Source organism: Saimiri boliviensis, chromosome 1, assembly GCF_048565385.1.
Source record: "Saimiri boliviensis isolate mSaiBol1 chromosome 1, mSaiBol1.pri, whole genome shotgun sequence".
Classification (NCBI taxonomy): domain Eukaryota; kingdom Metazoa; phylum Chordata; class Mammalia; order Primates; family Cebidae; genus Saimiri; species Saimiri boliviensis.
In genome coordinates this window covers 31,490,233-31,512,359 of record NC_133449.1, presented here as the reverse complement: position 1 = coordinate 31,512,359, position 22,127 = coordinate 31,490,233, and the positions used below count along the sequence as shown (strand labels likewise).

General features: G+C 39.3%; 1 pseudogene; it reads right to left on the bottom strand.

Moving 5' to 3' along the window:
- Window positions 1-2,934: 2,934 nt before the first annotated feature.
- On the bottom strand, window positions 2,935-3,280 carry LOC120360852 (large ribosomal subunit protein eL34-like; annotated as a pseudogene).
- Window positions 3,281-22,127: the final 18,847 nt, after the last annotated feature.

Sequence of the window (22,127 nt, the reverse complement as noted above, 5' to 3'; positions counted from 1 at the left end):
CACATGTACCCCAAAACCTAAAATGCAATTAAAAAAAATCAATCAATCAATCAATCAATCAATAAAAAAAAAGAAACTAAAAACCGCATAACTTCATGGAAACTGAACAACTGCCTCTTGAATGTTGACTGGATAAACAATGAAATGAAGGCAGAAATAAAGATGTTCTTCGAAATCGATGAGAAAGAATACACAATGTACCAGAGTCTCTGTGACACATTCATAGCAATGTCAAGAGGGAAATTTATAGCAATAAATGCCCACATGAGAAGTGAGGAAAGATCTAAAATCGACACCCTATCATCAAAATTGAAAGAGCTAGAGGAACAAGATCAAAAAAACCTCAAAAGCTAGCAGAAGACAAGAAATAACTAAGATCAGGGCTGAACTGAAGGAGATAGACACAGACACACACACACACACACACACACACACATGCACATCCTTAAAAAATAAATAAATTCAGGAGCTGGTTTTTCGAAAAGATCAACAAAATAGACAGACCACTAGGCAGATTAATAAAAAAGAAAGAGACAAGAATCAAATAGATGCAATACAAAATGATAAAGGGGATATCACCACTGATCCCACAGAAATACAAACTACCATCAGAGATTACTACAAACAACTCCATGCACATAAACCAGTAAACTTGGAAGAAATGGATAAATTCCTGGACACCTGCACCCTCCCAAGCCTAAACCCTGGAAGAAGTTGAAACTCTGAATAGACCAATAACAAGGTCTGAAGTTGAGGCAGCAATTAATAGCCTACCAACCAAAAGAAGTCCAGGTCCAGACAGATTCACAGCTGAATTCTACCAGACATACAAAGAGTAGATGGTACCACTCCTTCTGAAACTATTCCAAACAATACAAAAAGAGGAATTCTCCCCAACTCATTTTATGAGACCAACATCATCCTGATACCAAAACCTGGCAGAGATTCAACAAAAAAAGAAACTTCAGGCCAATCTCTATGATGAACATAGATGCAAAAATCTTCAATAAAATACTTGTAAACTGATTGCAAAAAAGAAGGATCATGATGGATTGCAAAAAGCTTATCCATCATGATCAAGTAGGCTTCATCCCGGGAATGCAAGGCTGGTTCAACATATGCAAGTCCATAAATGTAATTCAACCACATAAATAGAACCAAAGACAAAAACTGCATGTTTATCTCAATAGATGCAGAGAAGGCCTTTGACAAAATTCAACAGCGCTTTATGCTAAAATCTCTCAATCAACCAGGTGTCGATGGAATGTATCAAAAAGAATAAAAGCAATTTATGACAGACACACTGCCATTATCACACGGAATGGGCAAAAACTGGAAGCATTCCCTTTGAAATCTGTCACTAGACAAGGATGCCCCCTCTCACCCTTATTCAATATAGTATTGGAAGTTTTAGCCAGAGCAATCAGGCAAGAAAAAGAAATAAAGAATATTCAATTAGGAAAGGAGGAAGTAAAATTGCCTCTATTGGCAGATGATATGATTGTATATTTAGAAGACCCCATCATCTCAGCCCAAACTCTCCTTAAGCTGATAAGTAACTTCAGCAAAGTTGCAGGACACAAAATCAATGTGCAGAAATCACAAGCATTCCTATACACCAGGCATCCCCAAACTATGGCCTGTGGGCCACATGTGGCCCCCTGAGGCCATTTATCCGGTCCCCCACCGCACTTCAGGAAGGGGCACCTCTTTCATTGGTGGTCAGTGAGAGGAGCACAGTATGTGGTGGCCCTCCAACGGTCTGAGGGACAGTGAACTGACCCCCTGTGTAAAAAGTTTGGGGACGCCTGCTATACACCAGTAACAGAGCCAAATCAAGAGTGAACCCCCATTCACAATTGCTACAAGGAGAATAAAATACCAAGGAATATAATTAAAGGATGTAAAGGACCTCTTCAAGGAGAACTACAAACCACTGCTCAAGGAAATAAGAGAAGACACAAACAGATGGAAAAACATTCCATGCTCATGGTTAGGAAGAATTAATATCATGAAAATGGCCATACTGCCCAAAGTAATTTATAGATTTAATATTATCCCCTTCAAATTACCAATGACCTTCTTTACATAATGGGAAAAAACCACTTTAAACTTCATATGGAACCACTAGGGAGCCTACATAGCCAATACAGTCCTAAGCAAAAGGAACAAAGCTGGCAACATCACACTGCTGGACTTCAAGCTATTCTACAAGGCAACAGTAATCAAAACAGCACAGCACGGTACTGGTACCAAAACAGAAATATACCAATGGAACAGAACAGAGGCATCTGGAGCAACAACATTCATCTACAACCATCTAATCTTTGATAAACCTGACAAAAACAAGCAATGGGGAAAGGATGCTCATCATCACTGGTCATTAGAGAAATGCAAATCAAAACCACATTGAGATACCATCTCATGCCAGATAGAATGGCGATCATTAAAAAATGTGGAGACAACAGATGCTGGAGAGGATGTGGAGTAATAGGAACACTTTTACACAGTTTGTGGGAGTCACAGGGCAAGACTCCATCTCAAAAAAAAAAAAAAAAAAAAAGAAAAGAAAAAAGAAGGAGTATTAAATTCTGTTAAAAGTATATCTCACTTAACTCACTCTTGGTCTTGAATATGGAGACCTCTGGCTTTCTAGCTCCACTGGGCCCTGGATCTCTGTACGCCAGAGCCTCACCTTCCAGGCAGTAGATTTAAAGTGTCTTTTGGAGAAATCTGAGCAGCCCAAGAGAAAAAGAAAACTTATAGCTAGCGATATACAGGTTCCCAACAGACTGCTCAGCCAAGGCATTTTATACTGAATCCTACAGTAGATATTGCCTGCTTAGTTTCCACTCACTATTTTTGTTGTTTGTTTTGTGTGTGTGTATTTTTTTGACAAATCTTTTCATTATTCAAGAAAGTTTCATTTTTTATTTAGCTTTCTGACTGTGCTTGTGCCTTCAACACTTTCACAAGGATTTTCTGCTCTTCGATAAGGAAAGCATGCTTGATCCTGTCACGAACACATTTGGCACACATGCAACCACCATGGGCCCTGCTGACAAATTTCTTTGTTTTGGACAATCTCATAAGAACTTTAGGTTTTACAGCACAAACCCCTCAGTCTGCCTGGGCACATGCCACATGCATATTCTTGTGCCTTCCCAACCTTCTTGGTATAAAGGTAAAAGATTCTATTACCAGGGGTTCGAGACCACCTAGTTTTGTTGGGGGCTGTTTTGTAGGAAAGCCTATGTTGGTATGCCAGACGCTGGACCATCCTGAGTGCCCCTGAAAGGACTGTTCCTGAGAGCTCTAGGCTTCCTCAGCTCCTCAGGTGGCAGCTGATTTTCTTATTATTTTATTTTTCTGAGACAGACTCTCTGTTATCAGGCTGGAGTGCAGTGGTGCAATCTCAACTTACTGCAACCTCTGCCTCCCAGTGTCAAGCGATTCCCCTGCTTCAGCCTCCTGAGTAGCTGGGACTACAGACACATGTCACCATGCCTGGCTAATTTATTGTGTTTTAGTAGAGATGGGGTTTCACCATGTTGATTAGGATGGTCTCAATCTCCTGCTCTCATGATCCACCCACCTTGGCTTCCAAAAGTGCTGGGATTACAGGCCTGAGCCACTGTGCCCTGCCACTATATACATATTTTTAATTGAGACCATATTCCCCACTTTATTACTGGAATTCACTTTGCTTGAAGGGAGCTTAGGCAGACTTCAGTTCCCATCACTGTCTAGCATACCATATTTAAAACAAACCAACCTTGAATTTAAGTGAAAGCTGCAAGTTTACTCTGTGGACCAATGGGGTGCTACATGCAGGTAAGGAGCTTTGGTGGAGTGGCCAGTGTGTTTCTACAGATGTTCATCTTGAACAATTGCGAAATTAGTTTAGACAGTGCTGGCTTTTGTGCTTAAAGAAATGAACAGATCCTGGTCAAGTATCATTTTCTAGAAAAATAGTTTTAAATTACTTCTCAATGAGAGGACATTCTGGGGCATTCACTCTTCTCCAGTCACAGCCACGTCTGGCTTCCTTTGGTATCTGCTGGCAGTGGCTGAAAGGAACTGAGCTGAGTTCCTCTCCCTCGACATTCTGGAGTGGCTCCTTACTGAGTAAGAATGTGAATTAACAATTATTTAGCTTCCTCCTTGGAGCTAAATAATAAAACCGGACTGGGTACCGGGCCAGTCTCTTTTCAGAGAGCTGTTGCTCTTGTGGTCAGAGTTACCCTGCAGTTTTCTCCTGGCTCTTACATGACGTATCCCAGTACACGCGTCAAGCCACTGAGACAAAGCCACACCCTGGCTAGTCCTAGCTCTTCCTTCCTTTCCTCCCTCCCTCCTTTCCTTCCTTCCTCCCTTCCTTCCTTCCTTCCTTCCCTCCCTCCCTTCCTTCCTTCTTTCTTTCTCTTTCTTTTCTTTCTTTCTGATGGAGTCTCACTCTGTTGCCAGGCTGGAGTGCAGTAGCGCAATCTTGGCTCACTGCAACCTCCCACTCCTTGATTCCAGCGATTCTGCTGGGACTACAGGCGCGCTCCACCACGCCTGGCTATTTTTTTTTTTTTTTTTTGGTACTTTTAGTAAAGAGAGAATTTCAGCATGTTGACCAAGCCGGTGTCGAACTGAACTCCTCCTGGCTTCAAGTGATCCACCCGCCTTGGCCTCTCAAAGTACTGGGTTTTTCAGGGGTGAACCACTGTGCCCAGCCCTCCCTTTTTTTCTTAGGTGATTAAGAGTGCCGGCCATGCACGGTGGCTCGTGGCTGTAATCCCAGCACTTGGGAGGTTGAGAAAGGTGGATTACATAAGGTCAGAAGTTCGAGATGAGCCTGGCCAAAGTGGTGAAACCCTATCTTTACTAAAAATACAAAGATTAGCCGGGTGTGGTGGTACACATCTGTAATCCCAGCTACTCATGAAGCCAAAGCAGGGAAATCACTTGAATCCGGGAGGTGAGGCTGCAGTGAGCTGAGATTGTGCCATTGCACTGTAGCTTGGGCAATTACAGTGAAACTCCGTGTCAAAAAAAAAAAAAAAAAAGTACCAAAAGTCAACATAAAGCACAGAAAACTATTCTTTGTTATCTGGGCAGAATATGGAGAAGATAATAAACTACCTAATGATGGGTGAAGGTGTCAACTGGTAACCAAGGAAGCAAACCCATCAAAACTGCACGAACTTTGCTAAGATTTTAACGTACTTCATAACTCCTTTTCAGGTTCAGGTATTATAGACCAAAGGAAACGAAATTCACTTACTGAGTTTTGTTCTTTATTATGCTCTTTTCTGTCCCGGAACATATAGACACTTTAGGTTAGATTTCATAGTTCCTTTAGGGTAAAACTAACTTCATAATAAAATTAAGATGTTATTTTTATTAACATCCAATGTGTCCATCATTACTGTCTTTCTATGAATTAATCTTTAAATTTTTTCAGTTTCAATTTTCAATATGTTAAATATTGATAGCCCACATAAGTAAAAGATCTTTGGGGTCTCAAGAGTGTAAAGAGATCTGGAGAGCAAAAAGATTGAGAACCACTGCTTTAATGCAAAATGACTTCTTTCTTCTTGATAAAATAAAAGCACATACATAGTTGAATTTTTCTGTCTGGATTTTTCCTAGAATAGTTACAAATTCTCGTATTAATGATAACTTGTAATGAAAATAACTCACTTTTATTTCAGAGAGAAAATGGGGATCGGTAGTAGATAAGTCTTGTTTGTAATATACAGCATTTTAGCAGACTAGTGAAGCTCATCTTACAAGTTTCGGCAGCCAGAACACATTGCTTTTACATATGAAAATGACAAATGTATTTATCTTTCTATAGCATGTAAAAATAAGAAGCAAAATTATATAACAAAATTATACTTAGTAATCAACATTTCAGTATTCTGCCTTCCTTATATCTCAGTATCCAATAATTATCTATGAGTTATCTCAAGTTTCTCTCAATTCAAGGTTTTAGGTTAATTAAATATCTTGAAAAATCCATGTCAAGTCTACTTGCTATAAAACTTAATTATCGTTGAAATAAAATTAAGCAGAATGATTCAATTTAGCGAAACATAAATTTACATTTTCATTATCTTAAATCGTATAGAAGTAATGCTAACTTATTTGATCAGTAAACCTGTGTAGGTTTAAGAAAAAAAATACCCAAGTAAAATAAAAAGTATGTATTATCTTTAACATTGATAAGTTGAAGACAACAGAGCTGTTTTTATTGAACCAAAACTAAACTAGTGGTTTTTGCCAAAGATTTACCTTAATTATAGTTCTGGATTTGAATATATTTCTGCGTTTCTTAATATATTCTTAATATATTTCTGAGTTTCTTAATATATTTCTGGATTTTTAATTTTTTTGAGTTTTTTAAGAGTAACGTATTTAAGTATAGCAAATTTAAAGTATTTAAAGTTCACTTTTTCTTTCCTTCTTTCTCTTTCTTTCTTTCTTTCTTTCTTTCTTTCTTTCTTTCTTTCTCCTCTCCCTCTCTCCCTCCTTCCCTCTTTCTTTCTTTCTGTCTTTCTCTCTCTCTCCTTCCTTCCTTCCTTCCTTCCTTCCTTCCTTCCTTCCTTCTTTTGACAGGGTTTTGCTCTGTTGTCCAGGCTGGAGTGCAGTGGTATGATCTCAGCTCACTGCAACCTCTGCCTTCTGGGTTCAAGTAATTCTTGTGCCTCAGTTACTGAGTAGCTGGAATTATAGATGTGCACCACCGCACTTTGCTAATTTTAAAATTTTTAATAGAGGTGGGATTTCATCATATTGGCCAGACTGGTCTTAAACTCCTGACCTCATGTGATTTGTCTGCCTTGGCCTCCCAAAGTGCTGGGATGAAGTTCACTTTTCTGATTTTCTGATAATCTTGGGAATATCCCATCTATATAATCACTTATTTATCTCTTATGTTAATCAATCCAAAAAACACTCTTTTAGTTTAAGAGACTTCATAATGTAATTTTTTGATACCCCTGGGAGATAGGAAAACATCCATTTACAAACAAAAGTACAATCTTTTGTAAGCTATGCCACATAGATGTACATATACATAGTGAGCTTAAAGCTTTGGTTCTAGGTTAGCCATAGGTCAAGCATTGATACAGAAATACCAAAACACCCTGAACTAGACATCAAAGAGCTGTTCTCCTTCCTGGTGAGCTTGAAATTCTTGATTGGTTTGGCTCAAAATAGACACATAGATAAACAAAAAAGATGAATCAAATTATACATGTTCAATTCAGTCAAGGAAAAAATAGATAAGACCAGGTGGCATGGATAAGACAGTGGCATGCACCTATAGTCCCAGGCTTGAGGGTTGCTTGAGCCCAGGACTTTGAGATCAGCCTGGGCAACATAGTGAGATCCTCTAAAAAAAAAAAAAAAAAAAAAGAAAAAAGAAAAAAACCAGATATTTAGAATCTCTTAACCCAATTTTGGAGACCACCAAATGGTCATACATTAAAACCAATTTCCTAATCTTTTCTGACCCCAATGGAAAATAATTTATCAACCATAAATAAAACAGACATACATATACGCAGAGACAATGGCAAGGAAAATAAACTAGAGAAATGGAGAGTTAACGAAGTTAAACTTCTATTGTCACTTGAGGTTTATCTCCAGGAGCTAAGAAAATATGTGCCTGCATATACACCATGGAATATTATGCAGCCATCAAAAACAACGAGTTCATGTCCTTTGTAGGGACATGGATGAACCTGGAAACCATCTTTCTCAGCAGACTGACACAAGAGCAGAAAATCAAACACTGCATGTTCTCATTCATAGGTGGGTGTTGAACAATGAGAACACATGGACACAGGGAGGGGAGCACTACACACTGGGGTCTTTAGGAGGGAAATAGGGGAGGGACAGTGGGGGATGGGGAGTTGGGGAGAGAGAGCATGGGGAGAAATGCAAAATATAGGTGATGGAGAGGAAGGCAGCAAATTACACTGCCATGTGTGTACCTATGCAACAATCTTGCATGTTCTTCACATGTGTCCCAAAACCTAAAATGCAATTAAAAAAAAAAAAAAGAAAATATGTATCTGGACTCAAGTCACTTACTGGTTACACTTTCCTGGCAATGTAATTTACTTGCCTCTGTCAGGTCAATTCATTGGGTATTTTGGTAGAAGATCTCCCAAAAGATAATTCTTAAAAAAGGTAAAATAATGACTCCAATACACATGTAAAATGAACAGATGTCTAAGATTTTACTTAACCCATTTATTTATTTATTTATTTATTTATTTACTTTTTGAGACGGAGTTTCGCTCTTGTTATCCAGGCTGGAGTGCAATGGCGCGATCTCGGCTCACCGCAACCTCCGCCTCCTGGGTTCAGGCAATTCTCCTGCCTCAGCCTCCTGAGTAGCTGGGATTATAGGCACGCGCCACCATGCCCAGCTAATTTTTTGTATTTTTAGTAGAGACGGGGTTTCACCATGTTGACCAGGTTGGTCTCGATCTCTTGACCTTGTGATCCACCCGCCTCGGCCTCCCAAAGTGCTGGGATTACAGGCTTGAGCCACCGCGCCTGGCCAACCCATTTATTAATGAAGGAACCAGTAAGCTATCACAACCAGTTTCTTGTTTTCAGTAATTAAAATATTATAAAGCCATTGTTGTATAATCATATTACAAAGCCACTGTCATTTTATAAAGCCATTGTATATGATATTATAAAGTCATTGTATATGACATTATAAAGCCATTGTCACAGAAAAAAATTGTAAGAAAAAATATTGTGGTATGTCAGGCAGTTAAATGTTATGGTATTTGTTAACTTAAAACTTTTTTTGCATTGTTACTTCTTATGAATACAAATTTTGTACTCAGAATTTTGTATTATTTTCTTTAAATAACCCCTCTCCCTAATTGTATAAGCCTCAGGCTTCACAAAACCTCCTAAAAAGAAGCAAGGCAATCTGTGGAAGTGGAAGTAGAGATGGGGTGAAGGACAGTATGGTGCAGGTTCCTATTTCAGAATTTAGAGAGTGGAAAAAGTTTGGAGTAATGATTGCTGAAGTAGGCTGGAGAGTCACCAAGGAAAAGAGTGAAGTGGAGAGCTGTCGGGGGTCCAGCTGAGGTTGCATAGTGTATCTTCGTTTTGTTTTTTTTTTTTTTTTTTTTTTTTTTGAGATTGAATCTCGCTCTGTCACCCAGGCTGGAGTGCAGTGGTGTGATCTCGGCTCACTGCAACCTCCGCCTCCCAGGTTGAAGACTTCCTCAGCCTCCCAAGTAGCTGGGACTATAGGCATGTGCCATCATACCTGGCTAATTTATGTATTTTTGGTAGAGATAGAGTTTCACCATGTTGGCCAGGCTGGTCTTAAACTCCTGACCTCAAGTGATCCACCTCCCTCGGCCTTCCAAAATGCTGGGATTACAGGAGTGAGCCACCTGGCCTGCATCTTCATTTTTGATGTGAAGAACATGGGGAAGGAAATCTCTCCTAAATACCATGGTATCATTTAGATTTTGGGTGAGCAGTGAGGATCATTGTCAGATTTAAGATTTAAACAATGGATCTGACAGGTGAAGGAATAGTTAACTTCTCTTGCAGAATCTCATTAACCCTTTGATGACTTACTAACATGTGATCTCACTTTTCATTGGGCCTTTGCCTTGTCCACCACTGATTTATCTCTTGTTGACACACCTGCCCTTACGGTGTTGAGATTCATACACATGTATGTATAGCCTCCTCCATGGGGACAGGTCTCTTTTCCCTCTTGGTGTGGGGTGAAGGCAGACTTACGATCTGGCCTCAGTTAGTGTTCCTAATGCAATCTCAGTAGTTGAGGAAGCTTCTTTTTGCTTGTGCAGTATTTCATTAAATGTTTGGCCACAGAGCTGCAGTTTGGACACTGGTGAGTGGAGAGAGAACAGCGTGGCCTGGCCTTTGCTTTGGGGCAGGCGTTTCCCTAATGTCTAGGAAACTAACACTGTGGATGGCCAAGTGGATAAGCAGTCTCTGAAATCAGTGGGGAGTTGCTGCTTCAACATTGCAACCAATGAATGCTGATGGCCAAACTCAAGAATCCACCCTAATATTAACACATCACGCGAGAAGGTAAACTGCCTAATCAGGATGGCTGGGGCACAGGAGAAATTTTATAAATGTTGATTAATTTGAGGCTTCCTTCCAATTCTCTTTGTAATATCTTGTTGTTTTCTTTACTAGCGAGTTCCGAACATAAGCTACTCTCCACAGTAAACACAGGCCCATGAAAACTTGACAGAAAAGGAGTGGAGAATGTGAACTGAATAGATATGGGATAAAGTAATAAAAGGTAGTTGACATTTAGTCCGTGGTTAATGTGTGCCAGACACTGTAATAACTTGCATATCTAATTAACATATGTCTATTGCCACTTAATTTTCACAATAGCATGAGGCAAATACTACTTGATCTCCATTTTGTACAGGAGAAAACTGAGTCTTAGAGAAGCTTAATTACTTGTCAATGTCACACAGTTAGTAAATGTCAGAGCTCGGATGCAAATGTAAGTATGTCCGACTCTGAATCCCATGCTTTTTATACCCATGAGATGCTGGGAACTCAGTAGATAAAGGTGAGAGTGGGTGGTTATGGGTAGAGAACAGAGTAACTGGTCATTGCAGGGATGAAGCAATAGATGTCTCTTTTGGTGACAGTTTGAAACCACATTGCAAGTAATTTGTTCTACTAATAATTTGTTGTTACTAATAATGGATTATTTGTGAGTGACTTACAAAAAAATAAATAGGAGAATTTTTTTTTCAAATTTTATTTATTTATTATTTATTTTTATTGCATTTTAGGTTTTGGGGTACATGTGAAGAACATGCAAGATTGTTGCATAGGTACACACATGGCAGTGTGATTTGCTGCCTTCCTCCCCTTCACCTACATCTGGCATTTCTCCCCATGCTATCTCTCCCCACCTCCCCACCCCTCGTCCCTCCCCCATTTCCCCCCAACAGACCCCAGTGTATTATGATGTGTTTCTCTTTAAGTGAGAGGTAAGGAAGTTGAGTTACAGATAGTTAACTCCCACATGTATGTCCTGTACTAGTGAAGTGATACCAGGTATAGATCAACTGTTACGGGAATGAGGTGCAAATAAGGTTAAGAATCACTAGACTAAGGATGTTATGCATGGCGGATATTACAACCCTCATGAATGTTGCTCTCAAGTCTCTTCTCCTTTGGCTCTTAGGGTCTTTGAATAGAGGTGGGGGGGGATGTTTATGTCTGGGAGCAAACCTCTATTAAAGTAGACACAGAGATCAGAAGCAACCAAGTCAAAGCTGCTTCCCACCAAGCTGTGTGGTCCTGGGTAAGTCACAGCTTTTCTCAGCCTTAGTTCTCCTATCTGTAAAATGCAGGGTGGATGTATATGTGGTATACCTACTTGACAGGCTTATTGTGCAAATTAAATGATATTGTTAGTTTAGCTATGATTACTATTTTGAGAGTTTTGATACCAAGCAAAACCTCTAGTCTTGTTGGGCCAAGGGCTCTGGAAGACGGCAACATAACAGCAAATTGAAGCCTGTAAATCCTAAGACTTTCCCCCATCCCTCCCACATATACTCTCAGTGACCCCACCACCGCCTCCAGGGAGCAAGCCTCTGCTTCTTAAGTGCTTGAACATACCAATCTCCAAACAAAAACTATTAGGAAAAATTTTAGAGAAGTGGAGACCCTTGATACGACTGCACCCTATTTTTGGCAACATATTGGTAGGATGTTTGAGAATTAGTTCTAAAAGTCATTACTTTTCCCCTAAATGGATTTTTTCCTGGAAGGCCATAAAAATAGAAGAGATTAAAATTTTTACTAGGTTGATCAGGTTACGCACATCCTCTGGCCCAATACATCACAAACAAGAAAACAATAAAAGGCATTTATACAGTCTTTTTGCCAGGGGTCACCTCAACACATCATAAAACATTAGTTCATGACAAGTGAGAGATTGGAATCAGCTGTGCCCATAAACTGGTGCTCATCTGCAGGCTGTGCATTCAGGGCAGGAGAAAACTTGAAGGACATGTTGGGTTGTATAAACAGGCTTTGTGAATCAGCGAGACCGTACTCCCCCCGGCCTCTCCTTCCAGACTGCTTGGCTGTTCCAGTGCCCTCCTCCCAAGGAAAACTGGATTTTAGTTTGCTTATGACTGCCTTGAATTTCTCTGAACATCTCAGGCCCCATCTGTTCCTGAAGGCATCCAAGATACAGGCATGACATTTTACCTAGCGCCTGAAACCGTTAAAATTCAGTCTTTGAAAAGATAAAGCTGGAAGAATGATGTTATCAATAAAAACAATTATTTCCTCTGGTAGAAGTTGAAAAATTCGATTGGTGACAATATTTCAGATGTCATTTAAGTTTGTTGACTCTTATTCACAGTTCATCCCCTGTGACTGGATGGGGAGCAGGGTGAAGAGGGATCTTGCTTCCATTGCACCTGACACTCTGCCAATATTTTATCACAAGATTTGCCTCCCCCATTCAGACCATAAATCTACTGAGCGACTGATATATTAGGGTTCAATAAATGTTTGCCTTAATATTCTTGACCTGCATGGGCTTATTAATTTCCCTAGATTTAAAAATCATCCTTTCATTGATACACTTTCATCCCAAGTTATGTTATTTCTCCTTGGCAATTATCTATCTCACATATTCATTAATCTCTCACAGAAATCTCTAAGTCAAAATATATCTCAAATTCTTCTATTTTGCTTCATTACCTTAGACTGTGCCAGCATCATCAGTCACCTGGACATTACAATAGTCTCCGAAATGATGTTTGTATTCTTTTCCCCCACCAACCCACTCTCCAATTCTCTACATAATAGTCTTTTTTTTCTGGATCCACACTCTCATTCACTTCCTACCTCCCTTTATTAGTTTTAGGCAAATCCCAGACATTAAAATTTTTTTATCTAGAACTATTATACTCGATATATGTGTGTATGTGTGTAGATTATATAATGTGCAATTGTACATGTACAGAAATACACATACGTGTACAGACACAAATATACACACTTCTTTTTTGCTAAACATAACCACAATAGTGTTATCATACTTAAAAATGTAGTGCTTTAAAATATCATCAAATATATTTGAGTCAGTGTTCAAGTTCTCAATTATATTCATAAATAGCATAATTTTGACAGTTTTTAAAATATCAAGATTTGAATAAGATCAATGCATTGTGATTCATTATATTTCATAAATCTATTTTAATATCTAAGTCCCCTCAACATTTTTTTCCATTACTTTTATTTGTTAAGGAACTGAATTGTTTCTACTGAATGTCTTACAGCCTGGAGTTTGCTTATCACATCTGTATAGCATATTTTAACATGTTTCTTTGTCCTCAGTATTTCTTATAGATGGGTTGATGGCTTTAGAGGCTAGATTTAGAGACTTGATTCAGGTTTCATTTTATTTATTTATATTGCATTTTAGGTTTTGGGGTACATGTGAAGAACATGCAAGATTGTTGCATAGGTACACACATGGCAGTGTGATTTGCTGCCTTCCTCCCCTTCACCTATGTCTGGCATTTCTCCCCATGCTATCTTTCCCCAACTCCCCACCCCTCACTGTCCCTCCCCTATTTCCCTCCAACAGACCCCAGTGTGTGATGTTCCCCTCCCTGTGTCCATGTGTTCTCATTGTTCAACACCTGCCTATGAGTGAGAACATGCAGTGTTTGATTTTCTGTTCTTGTGTCAGTTTGCTGAGAATGATGGTTTCCAAGTTCTTCCCAGGTTTTATTTATTTTTTTTTTCGAGGAGGCGACTACTTCATAGGTGGCATTGTATTCTCCCATGCTGATGTCTGGCTATCCCTCACTTTGTGATATTAGCAGATATTAATTAGATGCCTAGATGCATTACTTCACTAGCTGTTATAAAACAATGATATTCAGATTTTTTCATTCTTTCTTTATCAGATGGATTATTATATATTTATAAAGAAAAATATCTTAGATGCATTACTTCATTAGCTATTATAAAGCAATGATATTCAGATTTTTTCATTCTTTCTTTGTGAATCAGATGGATAAATATACATCTACAAAGAAAAATATCCTCTCATCTACTATTTGGAAAGCAATGTTACTGAAATGAAAATTAGAATTTTCTGGCTTTGGTAATAACCCTCCCTCTAAAGACAACTAAAAAGCTGGGAAGAAAAAGTAGTCATAAAAGGAACAATAAGGAAAAACAATAGTAAAGAATTATGAAATTGTGATCAGCTTGAGAAAGATAGGTAGCTTCAGTGGCTTCTTCCCTGGAGGTGTTCAAAGACTGGGGCTAGGTTACACTTTTGGAAGGTTGGTGTAGGAAGAAGATACAAGTTGGAGGCACGAGGTTAAGACCCTGAAGGATTTCATCATTCAAAAATATTTTTATGCTGGGTAAATACTCCTATTCCAGGGAAAAGGACGAAAGGTAGAGTCACACTGCCTTGGTAGGGACAAGAATAAGAGTCCAGTGCCTGTTAATGGTGGGAAAATTGTTGAAACACTCCCTGCTCAGGACTCAGACCTCAAAAGGATATTGCTTTGTGTCTAATGTTTATGTCCCTTTCCCAATTTATGTGTTGAAATATTGACTCCAAATCCATCACATTTGATGATATTAGAAGGTGGGTGTATTAGTTCATTCTTGCATTGCTACAAAGAAATACCCGAGACTGGTTAATTTATGAAGAAAAGAGGCTTAATTGGCTCACAGTTCTGCAGGCTGTACAAGAAGCATGATGCTGTTATCTGCTTGGCTTCTGGGGAGACCTCAGAAAACTTACAATCATGACAGAAGGCAAAGGGGGAGCAGTCATCTCACATGGTGGGAGCAGGAGCAAGAGAGCATGAGGGGTAGGTGCTACACACTTTTAAACAAGCAGATCCCACAGTAATTCACTCACTATTGTGAGACTGGTACCAAGAGGATGGTGGTAAATCATTCATGAAAAACGAACCCCATGATTCAATCACCTCCCACCAGGTCCCATCACTGACATTGGAGATTACAATTTGACATAAGATTTGGGTGGGGACAAAGATCCAGACCGTATTGGTGAGGCTGTTGGGAGATAATTAGGTCATAAGCATGGAGCCCTCAGGAAAGGGATTAATGCCCTTATGAGAAGTTTGCTCTCTCCCCGCTCTCTACCATGTGAAGACAAGTAGGAAGATGGTTATTAGCAAACTGGGAAGAGTGCCTTCACCAGACACTGGATCTATCAGAACCTTGACCTTGATTGTTTTAGCCTCAAGAACTGTGAGAAATAAATAATTGTTATTTAAGCCACTTAGTCTATGGGTAATTTGTTATAGCAGTCCAAATTGACCAAGACATGTGCCCTGGGAATGAGGATAGGGATTATATTTTGGTAGGTCATCTTGGTGACTCAGAAAACCTTGCTTCTCATCAGGTACCTGGTAGAAGGAAAAAAAGACCATATAAAGCTTCCAATTGTTTCTATTAATAAGTTAAAAATGGCCTGAAAACCATGAAAAACAATGAGATACAAGAGATAAAACAACGTAAGCCAGAACCAACAGAACTACCAATAAGTAGTTCAAAAGAGACATCAGATACTGAAATAAAGCTGGGGGTGGTGGCTCATGCTTTTAATTTCGGCACTTTGGGAGGCCAAGGTGGGTGGATCACCTGAGGTCAGGAGTTCAAGACTAGCCTAGGCAACATGATGAAACTCATTGTCTCTACTAAAAATGCAAAATTGTCCAGGTGTGGTGGTACATGTCTGTCATCCTAGCTACTTGGGTGGCTGAGGTAGGAGAATTACTTGAACCTGAGAAGTGGAGGTTGCAGTGAGTAAAGATCATGCTAGTGCACTCCAGCCTAGGCAAGAGTGAGACTCCATCTCAAAAAATAAGTAAGTAAGTAAATAAATAAATAAATAAATAAAAGATACCGAAATTATCCGATATAGATTGCAGAACCACTATGATGACTACATTCATAGAGATAAAATCAGAGCTTAAAAATCTCAGCAGGGAGCTAGGTACACTAAATATTTTCTCCTAATATCAGGAGCTAGAAAAGGATGTATGCTCTTGTCACTTCTATTTAACATTGTACTGGAGGTTCTACCCAGGCAATTAGGATAAATAAAAAAATAAACCAGATGAAACAAAACAAAAGAAAAACCCTCATGTTCACAAATTGGAAGACTTAATATTGTTAAGATGGTAATACTTCTTAACAACATTGCAGCTGATTTTTTTTTTTTTGCAGAAATGGACAAGCTGATCCTAAAATTTATATGGAAATGCAGGAGATCCAGAATATACAGAAAAATCTTGAAAAAGTAAAATATTAGAGAACTAACACTTCCTGATTTTAAAACTTGCTACACAACAGTAATCAAGACACTGTTATACTGGCACAAGGATAGACAAGTAGATCAATAGAATAGAATTGGCAATACATAAAAAATACTTTACATTATGGTAAATTGGTTTTCAATAAGGGTGTCAAGACAATTCTTTGGTGAAAAATAGCCTTTTTAAAAAAGACTATTGCTGGGACAATTGGATACCCACATGCAAAAAATGAATTTGAGACAAGCTCTCACTTTGTTGCCCAGGCTGATCTTGAACTCCTGGCCTTGAGCAATCCTACTGCCTTGGCCTCCAAAACTGCTGGGATCACAGGTATAAATCACACCTGGACTCTTTTCTCATTCTTAATAAACTTACTTTTCTGCCTAATTTTGTATTCAACATTCTATATTCTTTTGCTTATCTTCATCACAGATTTTGATTCTTCCTAGTACTTATCGTGATTTAACATTATTTTGTTGTTATTATTTGTTTTCTTTTTTAGGGGAGTGGGGGAGAACTTGCTTTCATTTTAGAATGTAAGCCTTCTGAAAGCACTGAAAATGTATTGCTTACCATTCTATTTCCAGAACTTATAAAAATGTTGGATGAATGAATGTAGAGGAGTGAATAAAGAATAATGGAGAAAGGGGGACTATGGAACTAGCACACATGCTCTCAGGGCAGGTATGAACAGGGGTGATGAATCTGGGGCCAAAGTAAAAGGCATAGACTTAGATAAAGGGTGACTCCAGGCAGGGAAATAAGAAAGTCATTAAGATTCAGAGGGGAGATGACCCCATGCTTAGGGCAGATTTTGGGTAGCACAAAGGGAGCAAGAGAAGTGGGATGAGCCTCATGCAGGGGCCAAATGTGACTGCCTAAGGCTAGTGCTGTTTCCCATAAGTGAATGCTTCCATTCCGGGCCTCTGAAGTGATGAGAATCATGTTCTGAAAACTCACTAAAAGCAAAGCCCTTCTATTTTTTCCAGCACTAGCTTTTGCCTGAAGTCATTACTTATAAAAGACAGCATGTGGACATGATATTTTTAAGGGCTTTTCAGTTTTAACATTTTATTTTTTTCTGGCTTTTTTTCCCCCTCAGATCTTTGTTCTCTGAATCATGTAAGCTGGAAATCTGTCATTCTTGATGTTCCCTCTGTCCCTTCACTTTTCCAAAGTTTTTATGATAAATCTTTCTGTTTCCTCTTATTGATTCCAATTTTAGTCTCTCTGGTTCAGAATTAATCATCTCCTACTTTCTAAGTGGTCTATCTGGTTCTAGTGCAGTCTCCTCCTCACTTTCCTGGTGTTTGGTTTATCTTTCAAGTCACCATCTTGTTCATCATCCGAGTATTAAAACACATTTAAGACTATTCCAATGTCTCAGGATAGAGTCTGAATTCTCTTACTGGTTTTTTTAATTAATCGTAATTTTTCTGGATAAATAGTATTTGTGTATATTTATGTGGTACATGGGATATTTTGATACAGGTATGCAATGCATAATAATCACACCATGGAGAATGGGGTGTGCATCCACTCAAGCATTTATCTTTTGTGTTACAAACAATCCAATTATATTCTTTTCATTATTTTAAAATGTACAATTATTATTGACTATAGTCATCCTGTTGCGCTGATTCATTCTTTCTATTTTCTATTCATGTTTTCTATTTTTCATTCATTCTTCCTGAAGTTATTATGACTATAGTCATTCTGTTGTGCTATTATTCATTTTTTGTATCCATTAATCATGCTCACTTCTCCCCCAAGCCGTCACTACCCTTCTCAGCCACTGTTAACCATACTTCTACTCTCTATCTCCAAGAGTTGAATTGTTTTGATTTTTATATTCCACAAATACGTCTCTGCTTGATCTTTAAGGGCTCCCAGATTTCTGTCTCAATCTACCATCTAGACTTATCTCCTACTACTTCCCTGAAAAAACACTTCTGCTTCCTCCAAACTTGTTTACAGTGATAAAATCATCAAAAGTATGGCAATCAAAAGGTTCACACCAAGTTCTTTCCTCCTTGTAATGCCCTATTCATCATCTCCCATCAGGGATCTTATATTAGTCCATTCTTTCGCTGCTATAAATAACTGAGACTGGGTAATTTATAAAGAAAAAAGGTTAAATTGGCTCATGGTTCTACAGCCTGTATGTACAGCATGCATGACAGCTCCTGGGGAGGCCTCAGGAAAGTTTCAATTATTGTGGAAAGCAAAGAGAAAGCAGGCATGTCTTACATGACTGGAATGGGAGAAAGAGAGAGAGCAGAGAGGTATCACACACTTTTAAACAACTAGATCTTATGAGAACTCCCTCACTATCATGAGAACAGCATCTGTGATTTGATTTATCACCTCCCACAAGGCCCCACCTCCAATATTGGGAATTACAATTAGACATGAGAATTGAGTCAGGGCACAGATGCAACTCCTCTGACATCTCCCAAATCTCATATCCTCTTACATTGCAAAATACAATCATGCTTTTCCAACAGTCCTCCAAAGTCTTAATTCATTCCAGCATTAACTCAAAAGTCCAAAATTTCATCTGAGACAAGCCTAGTATCTTCTGCCTATGAGCCTGTAAAATCACAAACAACTTAGTTACTTCCAAGATACAAAGGAAGTATAGGCATTTGGTAAATACTCCTATTCCAAAAGGATAAATTGGCCAAAACAAAGGAACTACAGGCCCCATGCAGTTCAAAACTCAACAGGGCAGTCATTAAATCTTAAAGCTCCAAAATAATCTACTTTGACTTTGTGTCTCACATTCAGGGCACAGTGATGCAAGGGGTGGTCTCCTGAAACCTTGGGCAGCTCCTTCCCTGAGGCTTTGCAGGGTACATCCCTCATAGCTGTTTGCATAGGCGGTGTTGGGTGCCTGCAACTTTTCCAGGTACATGGTGCAAGCTGTCAGTGAATCTACCATTCTGGCATTCTGGGATCTGGAAGATGGTAGCACTCTTTTCACAGCTTCACTAGGCAGTGCACCAATGGGGACTGTGTGTTGGAGCTCCAACCCCTCATTTCCCCTCCACACTACCCTAGTAGAGGTTCTCTAGGAGGGCTCTTCCCCTGTAGCAGGCTTCTACCTTGATGTCTAGGCTTTTCCATACATCCCCTGAAATCTAGGTGGAGGATCCCAAGCCTCAACTCTCATACTCTGTGCACCTGCAGGCTTAACACCATGTGAAAGCTGCCAAGGCTTACAGTTTGCACCCTCTGAAGCAGTGGCCCAAGCTCTACCTTGGCCCCTTTTAGCCACATCTGGAGGGGGAGTGGCTGGGATGTAGGGCACCATGTCCTGAGGCTGCACAGAGCAGCGGGGCTCTGGGCATGGCTCACAAAACCATTATTTCCTCTTAGACCTCCAGGCCTGTGATGAGAGAAGCTGCTGCAGAGGTCTTTGAAATGAATGCCTTTGAGGTCTTTCCCCATTGGCTTGGCTCTTAGCAGCAGACTCCTCTTTACTTATGCAAATTTTTGCAGCCTGCTTGAATTCCTCTCCTGAAAATGCATTTTTCTTTTCTACTGCATGGCCAAGCTGCAAATTTTCCAAACCTTTATGTTCTGCTCCCCTTTTAAATATTAGTTCCAGTTTTAGATAGTTTCTTTGCTCATGCATATGAGCAAAGACTTTCAGAAGCAGTCAGGCCACATTATGAACACTTTGCTGCTTAAAAATTTCTTTTGCCAGATACCCTAAATCTTCTCTTTCAAGTTCAGAGTTCCACAGATCCTTAGAGCAGGGGCACAATGCTGCCAGTGTCTTTACTAAAGCATAGCAAGAGTGACCCTTACTCCAGTTCCTAATAAGTTCCTCATTTCCCCTCTGAGACCGTCTCAGACTGGACTTCACTATCCATATCACTGTCAGCAGTTCAGTCACAACCATTCAACAAGTTTCTGAGAAGTTCCAAATTTTACCCTATTTTCCTGTCTTCTTTTGACCCCTTCAAACTCTTTCAACCTCTACCCATTACTCAGTTTCAAAGCTGCTTCTACATTTTCAGGAATCTTTATAGCAATGTCCCACGCCTGGTATCAATTTTCTGCATTAGCTCATTCTTACACTGCTTTAAAGAAATATTTGAGACTGGGAATTTTATAAAGAAAAGAGGTTTAATTGGCTTACAGTTCTGCAGGCTGTACAGGAAGCATCATGGCTTCTGGGAAGGCCTCAGGAAACCTTCAATTATGGCAAAAGGCAAGGGGAAAGCAGGCACATATTACATGGCTGGAGCAGGAGGAAGAGGGATGCTGGGAGGTACCACACACTTTTAAACAACCAGATCTTGAGGGAACTCACTTGCTATCATGAAAACAACACCCAGGAGGAAATCTGTGCCCATGATCTAATCACATCTTACCAGGCCACAACTCTGGCATTGAGAATTACAATTCAACAAGAGATTTGAGTGAGGACACAGATTCAAAACATATCATATCTTTTAAATTTTACTTTCTAAAATATTACATGGCCTCCTGCATGCTGTTGCACCAATTATTTATATAGTGCTTGACATATGTTACCTTCTTCTATTTACAATTTTCTGACCTCAAATTCTTCTATAACATAAAGCAATTAGTAGAGATAATTTTTAAGTTTCCCTCTAACCATAACAGTCTATAGTTTGCTAATTTACACACACACACACACACACACACACACACACACACACACGGAGATTAGCAAACTATATATACATCTTTTCTCTCCATTTTGATTGCAATGTCTTTCAATTTATCAAATATTTATTGAAATTATACTATACGTCCACATCTGTGTTAGGGTCTGTTAGGTAGTGCAAAAATGAGTAAGAGAGAGTTCTGTATTCCCAGAGGCTTATGATTATATGTAAGAATGGGGGTGGGGTAGACAGAGAGAAAGCAGAGACAGATTTACTCACACAAAACAATGATATAAGACAAATTAAGAGGGTTCTATTGAAGAATTACAAGGTAGGATGGAGGAGGAGGAGAGAGAGAGGTTAATTTTGATTGGGAACATCTGGAGAGATGTGATGGAGCTGAATTTTGATTGCTACGTAAGGCTTTAAAAGTAGACATGGAGTTTCGAAAAAGGAAGTTGAAGAAAAGATGATAATAAGGGTATGAGCATAAAGCAGAAGAATGCAGGGAGGGTCCCAGAAATGGTATGGACTCCAGTATGGCCAAAATGCAGAGGACATGGAGAATTATTGTCTGAGATTAGATTGTTAAAGACCCTGTATCATAGGCTAAGTCATTTGGATTTTATTCTTTGCAACATTATTGAAGATTTATTGAACAGCACCATGATGTAAGTATTACTGCCTGTTGGCAAAGTGAAGAGAAAAGATTAAACAGAAGTACGTAAGCTTGGAAGGGAGACAGGGTCAAGACACACACATGCACACTCACATTTATTGGTCTTGGGTTTACTTTCTGACTCTGAGTGAGAGTGGAGATTGGTTGGGTAGAGAAACATGGTGATAGAGAATTCCATGGGGTGCCACTCTCTACATAGTGGAAAGGTGGTGGGAGGCCCACCTCATCCAATCTTCTACCAGGGTGCTGTAGCACAGAGGCATTTCTGGATCTCCTGCTTTTGACAACCTCTCCAATAATCCAGGGCTCTCAGGGACTCAACACTTTTGGAACTAATAGAAAGGAGGTGAGATTTAACATTTATCTTTTATATTGAGGAGTGTGTGTTTGTAGGAAAATTCAATTGACAGGAGT